The sequence below is a fragment of the Staurois parvus genome, unplaced genomic scaffold (assembly GCF_062004578.1).
Source record: "Staurois parvus isolate SC_StPar_1 unplaced genomic scaffold, SC_StPar_1.0 ptg000153l, whole genome shotgun sequence".
In the NCBI taxonomy this organism is placed as follows: Eukaryota; Metazoa; Chordata; class Amphibia; order Anura; family Ranidae; genus Staurois; species Staurois parvus.
The window spans coordinates 17,736,027-17,751,425 of record NW_028317949.1 but is presented as its reverse complement, the minus strand read 5'-3'; positions in this window follow the sequence as shown (position 1 = coordinate 17,751,425).

Here is a 15,399-nt window from a genome sequence, read left to right as displayed (position 1 = left end):
TCGATTGGGTCCTCTGAATACAAGGAAGTATAGTAGGATGTGAGAAGGTCATTAATATCACATGACAGCGTTAAGACATTGCCCGTGAGTGACCGGAGTGCAGAAATATGATTGGGAGTACGAGGGCCCGCACTAAGCGGCGTCAACAGCTTTCCTGCCTTATTGCCATATTTATAAAATTTAAGGTGAAAAAGACCGATTTGGCTGCTTCCTGGTGTTCAGCCCATTAATCAAAGGCTCGTTTGGCAGATTGCCAATTCAGCCTATTCTCGTGCGTGCGATTGAGGGAAAGCGCAATATGTGCCTGACAAAAAGACTCGCTCACCTGTTGATAAAGTACTTTGGACATTTTCTTAAATTGTGTGGAATAGGATATTATGCGCCCTCTAAGGAATGCCTTCCCAGCTTCCAAGAACAGGTTTTTTTGGCTAAATAAGCTGAGAAGCACCAAGAACTCAGGGATTTTGGAGTTTTCAGCACAAACAGCTGTAATAGGATGGGACAGTGGTCGGAAATGGCCATATTGGAAATGGTCATTTTATGTAGCATAGACAAGAGAGGCTGCGAACAAAAAAGATAGTTTAATGCGAGTCATGAGGGGATAAGTAAAATGTATATTCCCGGTCTGTTGGGTGTTGGAGACGCCATAGTTCATGAAGATTAAGCATATCTATAGATTTTGCTAAAGCGGTAGAGGGGGGACACTGAGGTAGTTGTCCAGAAAGTCGCATGGGATGTTCTCTGTTTCGATCAATATCATTGTGCATAACTGTGTTAAAGTCTCCACCCAGGATATGTCATGATTCCAGAATTTGTATAGCCCATGAAATCAGACCCTGGTAAAAGTTTTGTTCTGGAGATAGCAAAAAGTGGAGATAGCAAAGTCAGAAGAGGCGATAGCAATATGGACAGTGAGTTTGCGACCCTCAGAATCAGAGTTAACAGAGCGAACAGTGTAACGCAAATTCTTATGGAATAGTATAGCTACCCCCACCTTATGGCCCACAGCCACAGAACCAAAAACCTGACCCACCCAAAGTCTCAAAAGATGAGAAAGATCTCTGGTAGAGAGATCTGTCTCCTGCAGAAGAGCCATATCTGCCCCCAATTGTTTCAAATAATGTAGTACTTGTTGTTCGGGGAGCGTAACCCCTTAACATTGCACGAGATTACCTTCAAGTGATCCCTGTCATCAGGTGGAGCCATGTCTGTTGTAGTAAAAAGATTACAATATGGCAGAACCACAGCAGGCATCACCCCAATGAGTCCAGGTTGATCAGAGTAGCATGCATCACCTAGGGAATTGCAACAGTAAAAGACAACAATGCAGAACAATAAATGTAGAACTTTTCTAACAAATGGGGAGGAGCTCCCCAGGTAGATCGGGAACTTCACTTTTTTCCATGTAGAGCAATCCAGCGGAGCTTCCGCACTCGACATTCCACTACTGTCTTGTACAACAACATATACGGGAGGGATGGGGGGTAGGGGAGGAGGGGGGTGGGAGGAGTAGGGGGGAGAGAGGGGTTGGAAGGAAAGGGGTAAAAGGGAAGGGAGTGGGGGTGGGGGAGAGAGGAGTAATGGCTAAAGGGGAAACAAAAACACCTGAAGATCCTCTTTGCCCATCTGGGGGAACAGGTGTGCAAGGTGGATCGCCTCAGGGGAGGCATGAACAAGACAGACAAATATTAAACAGTAGCAATTTTAAGACAAATTAAATCAGTCCCTGAGAAAACATAGAAAAACAATTAAAACCATTACACATCCTTCGATAAAACAGGTCAGCGGGTAACGTAGCGGTTTTTGGCCTGACCAAAGTACACCCGTTTATGCGGTGGCTTTTGAGGACTTGGTTGATTCTGGAAGAGCGCGGAATTTCCCATGGGGGAGAGGAGGAAGATAGTGCAGAAGAAGGACTTTGATCCATGGCTGCTTCAGGTATATTGTTAAGGTATTGCTCTGCTTCCAACGGCGAGGTGAAGGATATGCTTTCTCCATCTGGCAGCTGGATATGAAGAACAGCGGGATAAGCAAGGGTGAATTTAACCTGCCTGGGACAGAGAATGGAGCAGATCACAGAGAAGGCCTTACGTTGTCGCATAACCTCCATCGAATAGTCTGCGAGTCTGCGAACAGGAGCAATTGATGTCCATCCACAGATAAGGCTTGTGTGCACCTGGATTTCTGAAGGATGGTCTGCTTGTCAGCATAGTTCAGATAGCGGACAATGACTGGCCTAGGTTTAGTGTGAGAGTCAGATGGCGGGCCGATACGGTGGGCTCTTTCAACCGCGCAAGGGTGTCGCAGGCCTAGTTGCTCCAGAATGGCCATAGCACATATTGTGATCAGCATGGAGGGAGATTACAACTCAGGCAGGCCTATGATGCGCAAATTGTTCCACTGTGAACGGTTTTCTAGATCATTTACCTTACCCTGAAGATCTCTTTGGACTGTGGTGAGTCGGGCTACTGCCGCAGCAACAGCCAATGAGTCATCTTTAACGGAGGAGATCCTATCTTCCATCTTCTAATGTGCTGAGCCTGTGCATGGAGATCTTTGTGCAGCTGTTCCAGCCCTTTAAGAACAGCACTGTCGACCGCCGCTGTGAGAGTAGGTGCCAGGAGTACTATGACTGTGTGGGAGATGCCAGCTGGTGAGGAAAGGTCCAGAGGCTGAGGAGCAGGAGACTGTGGCTGCTGTATGCTCTGCTGATCCCCTGTGTCATTGGGGTTGATTTAAGCGGTGGCCATCTTGGATCCAGTAGCCGCTGTGTCCCCCTGTGACACGCGGGGGGACTGAAGAGAAGTAGGCTTAGGGCCACTCCACAAAGCAGTCCATGAGTTCCCCGGAGCCACAGGGAAGAGAGGGGGTTCCCCCCGAAGTGTAGCGGGCTTAGGAGCGCAGTGGTGGAGGGGGGCGTTGGGAGCAGGGATGGCTCACCTCCGCTCCATATGGCACTGAGACTGAAATTCTAACTTCAATTTAATTCCAATTCAAAATTCTAGTTTATCCTATAAAATGATGGCATGTTCCCTTATCTTTTTTTTACAGTAGTATCTGTTTATTTTGATATGAATCTCAAAAAGCTGCTTGCAATTTTAGCAGTAAACCTGATTTCCTGCAATCATTGTATGTTACCTTTAATTGTAAATAGTGTAGTCAACTGGGATTTTCCCAAGTGAGAATAATCCCAAGAAACTGAAAGGAAATAAGTTTAAACTGCCCTTGCTTGCAAGTGTAGAGTGAAGCATCTTCTTTTGCAATTTTGTCAGCTGCTAATCAAACTAGACTAATGCATATCTACCATGCCTGAAAAAAAGATATGCGATGCATTTCTTGGCAAAAACTGTGTGAAATCCTAAATAACATAGCTAAAGTATAACAGAAAAATAGTTTTACAGTTTAATTTTTAATTTACACAAATCTGGGAGAAGTTTATAACAAAGCTGTGCCCTGTAGCAGTTAGTATCTGAAAATATTGTAACAGTGTTTTGAATCAAATTATTTTTTTCTTGTGATACAGTAATGAGTTTGTTATTTTGATTGCATGATTTACATTGGAAATATGGCAATACAAATAATAATAATCATCATCATTAACATCATCATTTTAACTGTCATTTTCAAACAAATTGTGATTTTTTTTTTTGTGTAATTGTTTCCGAAATACAGATTTGTGAGCTGTATATACATTTTAAATCAAATTAAAATTTACATATATATATATATATATATATATATATATATATATATATACCGTTTAAAATTTTAAGTAGAATTTATTCCAGTTCTACTTAAATAATTTTAAAATAAGTGCTCATAACTACAGATAATGTATTTTAGTAGCTCCTGTACTGCAAACTTTAGGTTTAACTAAAAAAGCTATATCACCTTAAATACTAATTGTGTGTGTGCTAAGGCAGTAGCTAGGGTTAGATTTCTTTCCCTGGGTATAGCAGAGACATCTTGTGGAGGATAGGTGAAGTAACTTCTATGTATATTTAGTGCAAGATGAAGTATTCATTTTAACATATTTGTATTATTTAAGATAAAAACTAACAATGGTGTACAATGTACAGTATGTGTTATGTACTGAATGATCTTTTTCCTCTTGGTTTATACATTAATATAATTAATTCTGCTTAATTCTTCTTAATTATGCTCCCCACAAGGGGTATATTTATATAGTAGTGAATGTGACTGTCACCAAACATTAGGTGTAGGTTTATCTTCCTGGCTCATATGTTTAACTGACAGTGATTGATTTAACTACAGTAAATGTTTTATGAAAGTCACATCTATACTGTAAATATGCAGTAGAATGTTTAAAATGCTATCAACATGATATATATATATATATATATATATATATATATATATATATATATATTAGAAATAAACAGAAAAATGCAACCAGAAGAAAATATACAAGTACCGTAAATGCTGTCATTAACAGCAGAACAGTGCAACATACACAAGACAGAAATGTAAGTATTTAAATCAATATTAAAAAAATAAAAACTAAGCCATGAATATGAACATTAACTATGCCATTTAAAAATGAACCTATCATCATAATTCTGTGGCTCCCTCCTATGACTAATAGAAGTAAACTTTGAAATGTTAATAAGGTTATGCTACAAACTATCTAAGGTCACAGCATCAATTACACCAAATTTCCTGTAACAAGATTACAAAATATTTTTTCTCAGATTATTTCTTTGATCAGTCCTCAAACATGAACTGACTCTAATTTGAAAATAAATCAACATAATCATATGTGAATAGGAAAGCAGAATATGCAGATGAGAAAAGCAAAACCATGAAATAAACAAAATCTAGAATGTTTAAAAAACTCCTGATAATAAAAGAAATAGAAATATCATAATAATATATAATTGATATCATTTCATAGCTTACTAAACAGCTCCCATAGTGATAGATAATGTTTTATGGACTCCCCTTCATTATGTGGCATTTTTTCTAACCCTATTATCAAACATTCTCTTATTATATTATATTATTATATTTCTTCTCATGCTCCCTTGACCACTCTCTGACAAAATCCAACTTTTTCAGAGACACTAAACCCACAACAATAAAATCAGTCTGTATATACAGTAAAGCATGCTTGTTATACTCACTGTGGAACCTAAAGGGCTAATCCTCTGCATTGTGTAAAAAGGCTGTTTGATCTTTTCTTCTCTGCCCCTCCTGTTCAAATGCCCCCGCTGATAAGACAGACTGAACCTTGCCCTACTGTGCATGCTCAGTTTAGTGTGTACTGCTTTTGTTTTCTTGCGAGAGTGCATGTGATCAGCACAGGGTCAATCAGCACTGTCCAGACAGAGGTCAGGGGTTATGCAGCCTCATAGCACATCCTCCTAGGGAAAACTCCTCCTACAAACTTTAACCAGTGCTCAGCTAAAGTCACAAAACTGCTCTAACTGCTGATGAGAAAAGGTATTTAGCCATTTATATTTACTAAAATAATTGCATGTTCTGTGTACTGTGGGAGACCATATAGAGTGAATGCAGGGTCTTGGGTTTAGTAACACTTTAACTTTAAGCTGTGTACCAATAGGAGGTATGAGCAAAGTTCAGTTCGCAGAAGGTTCAGAAAACCAAGTAGGAAGTCTGATGAACACGGAACATGTTGCTGAACCCTATTGAAGTTTATTAGAATCAAATCCTGCTTTATTCTTGCCTTTTTCAAGGCCAAATTGAAAAATTCTGTTTTAAAAAGTGCATGGGTAGCTGGGTACTGCCATGGGAAACATGTATCAATGCAACAAAAAATTAAACAATATTTTTCAGAGGTATGAGCATCTTTTAATTTAACAATGGTAGTGTGATGGGTCATGATTGATGATGAATTTACATTGAGAGATATTAGTTGCATTTATTTTTAAATGTATTTTGTATTGGTATTAACCGCCCCACAACTGACCATTGTAATTTAATGTCCATTTAGGAATTTCCTGTTTTAAGTGAATGTTTTAAGACTTCCTTCTTCCCTGTGCCCATGCATGCTCAGTGTCTGTGAATGTGCTGTCATTGGACAGTGCAGGTCACAGGCAAAAGTAAATGAGCCAATGTGAATGGCTCTGTACCTTGTAATTATTGTTGCCAATCAGTGCCAGAGGCAGTGGCTGATTATAGACAGTGTTTATTTTTCCTATTTTTGCTGATCATAGCCACTATCATTGTAGCTGATCACTGCCATTGCCATTATTTCCAACTTTGAGTACAGTCAGTGTCAATATTTCCAGTGCAAGGGTGTTCAGTGTTGTGGATCACAGCCAGTCCCAATGTTTTCTGTGCTGCTGATTGCAGTCAATGCTGGTGTTTCCAGTGTTTATAATCACAGTGTATGTCAGTGCCAGTGTTTTCCTGTTGTGCACATTTTGACTGTTTTGAACCAATGTCCAAAAAACATGTAGTAGTGAGGAGGTATATAAAATACTTAATATGACTGATGGGAGCACCAGAGAGATGTCACAGTCAAATTTGGAATATAAACCTGTAGAAAACAGTGGTACATAAAGTGGAAAAAATCCTAACTATTCTTAAAAAACATTTCCCTTCCCCTCCTCCATTCTATCCTGCCTACCCTTTGTAAAAAGATTACTTACCTTTTTTCCACTCTGATGACCTCTGTATCAATATACAGCTGCTGTAGAGAAGCGGTAGCAGTGCAAAAAATTGCTGGACCATGGGAGCCTATAGCTGACATCATGGTTTCCAGAATTCACAGGCATTGTTAAATGTTTTCTTACATAGAAGAGCTAGAGCTCCAGGATCATGTGATAAGTAATTCATCTTTATACAGGGTAGACAAGATAGGTAGTAGGAGGAAACACTTTGAAGAATACTTATAATTAAGTTTTTCTTCCACTTTAACTGCCACCTCTGATTCAGAAGATGAATAGTTCTCTCGAAAAGTGTCAGTCATACTATTTTTATAGTATATTTATATACTATTTATAAGTAGCAAACATTACAGTAAAATGCATGGGGAATGCCCTAGCAGTGTAGTACATCTTAGTGAAATGCAAGGAATGGCAGTGGAGTGTTGCAACATCAGCCATAAATAACTAGGACAAAACAGTCCCAGAAAACCTGTAGTTGTGTCCCAGAGGCAGTTTAAAAATCCTTTATGTCAAGGGGGCGGAGCTACCTTCCGGTATGTGAGCAGCGGGATGATAGAGCTCTGACCGGGACAAATAATCCTACAGTCATCCTGTGGATCCATCTGATTCTGCTAGAACTTGGCACACTAAGAAGGGCTGAGGTGGCTACTAGAGATGAGCGAATTATTCAAAAATTCGATTCGGCTGATTCGCCGAATTTGCGGAATAAATTTGATTCGATGCGAATTTATTCGCTGCGAATTTAACTTATTAAAAGGGTTTCTAGGCTTCAGAGAGCCTTTATATTAGTGCAGAACACTGTACCTTTAATTTAAATGCCCTTGGAGTCTGCTGGGGAAGAGAAATAATACTGTCAGTCAGTATGACATGCAGATGAGTGCCGTCGATCTTAGAATCACCGCACACTTCACTCATTTAGGCAGTCACGGAGGAAGAAGAAGAAGAAGAAGAAGAAGAAGAAGAAGAATTCCAGTACAGCAAAAAGTGTATCTGCAGAGAGCTCCGCTATTTCTGACAGTTCTCTGACAGTTCCTTCACATTTACAGCGGTTGCAACATTGTATCTATTTGTTTCCGAATAAAAACATCTGTATCCTAAATGGAAACAAATAGATACAATGTTTCAACCGCTGTAAATGTGAAGGAACTGTCAGAGAACTGTCAGAAATAGCGGAGCTCTCTGCAGGGACACTTTTTGCCGGCTGTAGAAGGGATGAAAATCGGCCGATCGGGAAAAATTTGATTCGTGCATCCGAAGTTTGCTAATTTTCGGATTCGGTGCAAATCGAATTTTTCCTAATATTCGAAACGAATTCCACTTCGCCAAGTTCGATTCGCTCATCTCTAGTGGCTACCCTGGCTATCATGGTAAAAATCAGCCATACAGCTGGGAAATCCCCTGGAGAGTGCCTGGCTAAGTTTGCATGGGGCCTGCAAGATGGCAGCAGTAACAGCAGCCAGTAGCCATGTAGATGAGAAGAGCTGCAGCAACGGAAGGCCCCAGTCTCCTTGGCTGGATCTGCGGTGGCAAGTCCTCTGCGCTGAAGAGATCATAGCCTGAAAAGGGACACTCCCTGGATAGGCTGTCTCAGTCTGCTAATGGTAGTGAGCAGCAGGAGGAAGGTGATTTAGAGCCTTCTTCGGAAAACAAAATATGGTGGCCCTTCAGCTCCGTCAGCCCACTTTCACTGAGCACATAGATGGTATTAGAGTGGAGCTATCTTTTCTGAAACAGGATATGCAGTCTGTTAAGGAGAGGGCTTCAGCTGTGGAACAACGTATAAGTGACTTTAAAGATATAGTACATCCGATGGAAGGATCTGTACAGACTGCTCAAAAAGACCATGCTGATAAACTGGTTGATATGGAAGACAGGCTGAGGCATAATAACATTAGGATTGTGAATTTTCCAGAGGGAGTAGAATGCAAACAACTGGAACATTTTTTGGAAATGTGGCTCCGAGACAACATGGCCGCTGACACCTTCTCTTGCCTATTCCCAATAGAGAAAGCCCATCGTATTCCCACTAGAGTCCCCCTTTGGGAGCCCAACTCAGACCCCTTATTGCTTGAGTGCTACACTTCACAGACAGAGAGAATATTCTGAGGGCTGCAAGATCTATTGGAGAGCTCATGTTTAATGGCAACCACATTTCCATCTATTCTGACTTTTCTGCAGCTATGCAGAAACAGCATGCCAGCTTTGTCCATGTGAAGAAAAGACTGCCTGATTGCCAGCTGATTTGCAGTATGCTATACCCTACAAAGCTTAGGGTGGTAGACAGAGTCAGGGAGCATTTTTTCAATACTCTGGTGGATGCCTCACACTGGCTGGATTCTAGGGGGCACCCTAATGCAGTAGCTGACCAAGGAGATGTTTGACTATTTTTCTTTTCAGGGATGGTTTAGAATGTAATCTGACTGATGTGCGACTGATCTATCATGGTGCCAATATTTTTTCCACGGGGCCCTGCTTCAAGTTGATGGATTGGGATGTTGATATATATTATCCTGTTTCCTCTTCCCTTCTTTTTTCCTCCTCTCTCCTCCTTTTCCCTTCCCTTACCACCTCCCTCCCCCCTCCCCTGTCCCCCTCCCTCGTCCCCTTCCCTTGCCCCCCCTAACCACCCTTTCCCCCCTTCCTTTATATGTTTTACTATGGAATGTACTCTCTATATCTTTGAGGGAGGTGACAGCCCTCAGCACATGTTGACTAATCCTTCATAATAATTCAGTCTCATTTTATTGTCTGACACCAATATCTTGCCTCATTTCAGATCGTTAACGGCTTCCGCGCTGCTCTATAGCAGAAATACTGCTACAGGGCCACACGTGTGTGCAAAATCACGTGTATATATATATATACACGTGATTTTGCAGTTCCAGGTAGGGGCCTCAGCTGTCAATAACCTGGTCCCGGTCGGTGATTACTCGCTTGGGCCCAGTGATTGCTGAAAAAAATGGCCTGGTCAGGAAAGGAGTAAATCCACTGCAGGGCAAGTGGCTAATGTGACTTAAAGGGCAGCAATTTAAAATTATATGCTTTGGGGAGTACAACGTAGTACTTTAAAAATTACACTCTTAGTTTGCAAACAACAGCAGGGAATCTGTCATTTAGTGACGGTAAACCCCTCTATCATTAAACAGATCCTTTGCTGGCTTCGATATGTCAAGACAAGGTCATCCAGTGCCAGACGTGAAGATGACAAACTGAGCCCCCTTTCTCCCAGGTTTATTATGTGTGAGTGCCTGATCATGCAGTTGGGATCCCACTCCAGCTGTTCTTGTGCTTGCCTCAGTGTCACTGCACAGCTCTGGTTCTGCCATTTGGGTTTCAAGTGGGCCTGGAAGTGTGTAATGACATTGTGAGACTTTTCTTCTGTGTGTTCTCTGCCTTTTCCAGACTCCTTACACTGATTTTTAACCCTGCCATATTAGCCAGGGGCAAAACCAAAGTCAGGAAACACACATGAGAATGGTTCTGTTCACCACATACCCACACACATGAAAGCATTGCACTAAAGACAAAAGCGCCTCCTGTCCCGTCCCTGATCATGGATTTTCTTGCAGTGATATCCCATACAGTTTGGCCCAGGAATTTCCCCACACATCAACTTTTAATCAATGACACAAGTGCAGCTCTTTCACCTGCTATAACTGCCTGGACAGTGGTGCCCCTTACAACCAAGTGGAATGGTTGAATATTGACAGCATTTGTGCCTTGATGTCCCCAGTGTGTAAGCCTCTGTGGTTGGCCATACCATGGATGGACCCCACCAAGGACATTTTCCTGTGTCTCTGCTGACTTCTGGATCTCTGCATGCTTCCCCCTTCTCTTTCTGGGTCTGACCACTATTGTAGTGCACAAGCTGAGTTGTTTTTTAAAAATTGGAATAAGCTGATAACACTTTTCTCATCAATGTTGTTCAATTGTTCCGCTAAAGAAGAGGGAAATTGAAACATGTTGGCCATAAACCTAAAGAATTGATGTTGCATTATTATTATCAGCCAGTGAATTATGATATGATATTTACACCATTGTATGCATCGTGATGAAAGGAAATTTATAATGCTAGATATCCAGCCTATTTGTTTGAATTCTGTTTTAATAACGTAAGTTTTTTATTACATAAATGTGTTTGTGTTGGTGCCTTAAAAGGCCCATACACTCACTAAAGATTTTTTCTTTGGATATATATCTTGACCAGGATGTTGGCATCATTTTGCAGTCTCAAGTCACACCTACAGTATATGCTGTAAAAAAGCATTTGTGCCCTGTATTTCCTTCCTGATGGACCCTCCACTCTCTCATACATGATGCCTGATACTAGGGGGACAAAACAATTGGCCCCTGTCTTTTACCTGCAGCTTAGATGTAACAGTAATGAGCAGGGGCGGACTGACAACTCATGGGGCCCCCAGGCAATAGGGGATCATGGGGCCCCTGTGTCCTTGCCCAAACTCAAAAGCCTATGAAAAAGGTACCAGGGGCATCTCATGGGGCCCCCTACTGACCCCAGGCCCACAGGCATTGCCCGAGTTTCCAAATGGTCAGTCTGCCCCTGGTAATGAGACACAAGGTGGCAGCCTACTCAACTGCTTAGTCTTGGTGGTACTGAGTGAATAGAATACATTCAGCTGTTACCTTGGCTACTCCAGTTACTCTGTTCCTGCCTGGGTGCCATTACTGATCTGATTTTCTAATAACATCACTTCCTGAGTCAGTTTCCCCTTCTGCCTCCCTCATCCTAGCCTTGCAGCAAACCAGGAGATCTGTAGTTTAATGTTGATAGTGATATAGCTGCAAAAAGTTGTATGTCCAGCCAGCTTCTGTTTGTAAACAAATCAGACTGGCATCCTGGTCATATTTAGCCAATGATATTTCTCATGATGCCTGGACAGTTTTTGTTCCCCTTCTAAACAATATCAGGACACATGCCTTCAACATTGGGAGGGAACTTGCAAGGGAGAGTGGCAAAGCTTTTGGAAGATACATATTTACTAAAACTGCATAGTGCAAAATCTGGTGTAGCTCTTCAAAGAAACCAATCAGCTTCCAGGTTCTATTGTCAAAGCTTAACCACATGCATCCTTAGCCACTGTAGAAATACGGCGGCAGGGCGGCACGGCTGGGCAAAACCACGTTTTAAAAAGTGTGTTTTTAAAACAGGTAGGGGTGGCGCGAGGTGCGCCGCCGCCCTTCCTGTCCCGCCGATCACAGCCTTGGATGTCAGTCGCCGGGTCACAGCCGGTCGTTACCGGCTATGTCCCGGCGATCGGCGGCAATCGCTGACAGAGAGCACAGCTGCAGTAGCTGTGCTTTCTGTCAGTTCCCTGACAGCTCCAGGACACGCTGATCGGGACAGAAGAGTTTCTCTCTCCCGATCAGCGGTGTTCCCTGCAGTACACACCCCTGCCCCCTAGTAAAATACTCCCCTCACACAGTTAACCCTTTCCCTGAATAATAAACGTAACCCCTTCCTCCCCAGTGCCATTAGTACAGTGTCAGTGTTTTTTTTTTATGCACTGATCACTGTATTGGTGTCACTGGTGATGTCAGTGACCCCAAGTCAGTACCCCCCAATGTCATAATGTCTGCCGCAGTCCTGCCATAAGTCGCTGATCACCGCCATAAGTCACTGATCGCCACCATAAGTCGCTGATCGCTGCCATTATTAGTATAAAAAAAATCTAAAAATCCCAGTATCTTTCCCGCCATTTGTAAATGCTATAACTTTCACGTAAACCAATTAATTTACACATATTGGGTTTTTGTTTTAGCAAAGACCTGTCGCAGAATGCATTTTGGCAGAAATTTATGACTAAACTTGATTTTTAAATGTTTTTTTACTGGACATGTTTTATAGCAAAAAGCCCAAAATATTGTTTTTTTTCCCTCAAAATTGTCAGCCTTTTTTTTTTCTATAACGCAAAAAAAAAAACGCACAGGCGATCAAATACCACCAAAAGAAATCTCAATTTGTGGGGAAAAAAAGGATGTAAATTTCATTTATGTACCGTTTTGCATGACCGTGCAATTGTCCGTTAAACTAGCACAGCGCATATAGCAAAAAAATGGAATGTAAATTGCAGTATCTATACCATAGTTTGTAGACGCTATAACTTACACACAGAGCAATCAATATACACTTATTGGGATTTTTTTACCAAAAACATGTAGCAGAATACATTTCGGCCTAAATTTATAACTAACTTTGAGTTTACTATATATTTTTTATAGCTGAAAGTAAAAAATATTGTTTTTCTTCACAATTTTTGGCCTTTTTTTGTTTATAGCGTGAAAAATAAAAAGCGCACAGGTGATCAAATACCACCAAAAGAAAGCTCTATTTGTGTGAAAAAAAGGACGTAAATTTAGTTTGGGTGTAGCATTGCATGACCGCGCAATTATCAGTTGAATTAGTGCAGCGCCGAGTAGCAAAAAGAGGCCTGGTCATTAAGGGGGGTAAATCCTCTGGAGGTCAAGTGGTTAAATGAACAAGCTGAAGTTAGAATATGAATAGCTATTATACACAGCATTTCTGAGTGCACCAGTTTTAGTAAATCTCATCTTTGTCCCCAGTCATAAGAAGACAATGACCTAATCCTCACAACTTGTTCCCCAAAAGGGATTTTGGCTTTTGCAGTAGAGATCTATCAGAATCTGGATGTCCCATTTAAAATAGTGGGGCCCACGTGTATCGGTATCTTTCCTAAGTGAATGAGCATGAGTTTACATAGTACTCCTTGTTATTATTCATGAAAAAGAAAACAGTAAGTTAAAACACCCTCATTCACTCCCAGTGTAAATACATTGTCAGACACATTGTCCACTGGTTTAGATCCAGGTCAGTCATGAAGAGCTTCTGCCCAATGTTATAGACTTGCTGGCACAACAACTTGTCACTCAATGTCGTTCCCCTGCTGCAACTTCCATCACAAATTATAGATCACCAGCCAGCTTCTGTATGTAAACAAATAGGTTAGTGATTCTGGGTGATAGTACTAACCAAGTACAGTCATCACCTTATTTGGTCAATGACAGTACCTAGGGTTCCTGGCTAGTTAGTTTAAAAAGAGAAGCCAGAGAGATATGTTTTATTTTAGGGAGGTAGTGCTACTGCCACTAAATGACAAATCCTCTAGCTTGTAGACAGCCAGGGATCTGTTTTTTTTTGTAGTGGCAGAGCTTCTGTCACCACAAAATGACAAATCCAAGATGCTGCTATAAGCTCATGGTCACTTCAGCAAACATCAACATACAGTAGAATGGTCTCCCTGACTGTGTTGGTTAAATGAAGATACAGTATATGCTCAGAGGCTAACAAGCTGCTGATCATAGCCATACATTAAAAATATGACCTCTTTCTCTCTGTGCTTTCACCGTCACCCATCGCTCTGCTCGACATGGATCCTCCTTGATGGATGCTAGCAAACAACTCTATTCTGTATCCATTGCATATCCCCACCCTCCAGTGCTCTTCCTTTGAAAAAACAATGAAAACAGTGGGCTGTTCAGGGGGAAAGGATCAGAGTATTCAGAATAGGGAGCAGTGGACTGGTAAATATGTGTATGATATTTACTGCTCCTTTGTCTGTCCTGGATGAGTGGTCAGTGCTGACCACCTAGTAAAAAAAAGGCAAAACAGCTATAAAAAATAAGAAAGAGCATTTCAAAAATATAAAAATAAAGGAACACTATGATCATTTAAAGGTTACAAAGAACATAACAGAACATGTAAAAAGAAATCAAGACTTAAAAAATTAAAAACGAACAACAGGTTACAAAAAAGAGTAGGACAAACCTCAAAAATTCTTCAAATATAATAGGACTAAAAAGGTCACATGATGGTGTGGCCAGCAACCAAGGAAGATGGTCATGGCTTAACAGAGCTCCAGGAGCAACCCAACATGCTATCAGAAGCATTGAGGGGCATCAGCCTTTTGTCACTTATGTTGGAACTACTGCGGAGCACTGGCATTTCAACCAGAGGTAAGAGGAATAGGTCAGCTCAGACAGGTCCCTGAATGCTCACAGACATTTTTTACACTGATTCCGCTCTGCAATGGTGCTGCTGCAGAATGGTCCCCCCTCCTCTGCCAGCTTATCTTCTCCCACGCTGAGAGCGCATGGAGCCTCACAGTACTTCTCTTCCCAGCATGGCTTCAAAGATCACAGCCTCACTGACAGCATGCTGGAGGAGATAAAAGAGTGCATGAATCCTATTTAAAATTACCCTACCACAGGCCAGCCTGTTCTGGACACTACCCTAAAAGATATGTTGGTGTCCTTGAGAGGAACATTGCACAGCAATATGATCTTTATTGCCCAAGTTAAAGCTAAAGTGTCTGACATAGGTGACAGTGTGAGCCATGTGGAGAAAAAGGTGGAGGGGGGGTGGGGGGGGGGGGGGTTAGCAACTGCTCATAAGGAGCTTGTAGATGCCCACAATGATTCAGAGGAAGAATTATGGGATATAAAAATAAAACTGATGGACCTTAAAGATAGATTCCGCAGAAATAATATCAAATTGAGAGGGGTAACGGAACAATGCCCCCTATTGATCTGTGAAGGTACGTACAGCAGTCTATCTCCACATTGCTGCCTGATGTCCTCATGGGAGAAACTGTTGTAGATAGAACCCATAGGCTCCCTAAGCTGCCACATCTACTGGATAGAGTGTCACATGATGTCATTGCTCGGATCCACTTTTTTCATATTAAAGAACAGCTTATGTAGCTATCCC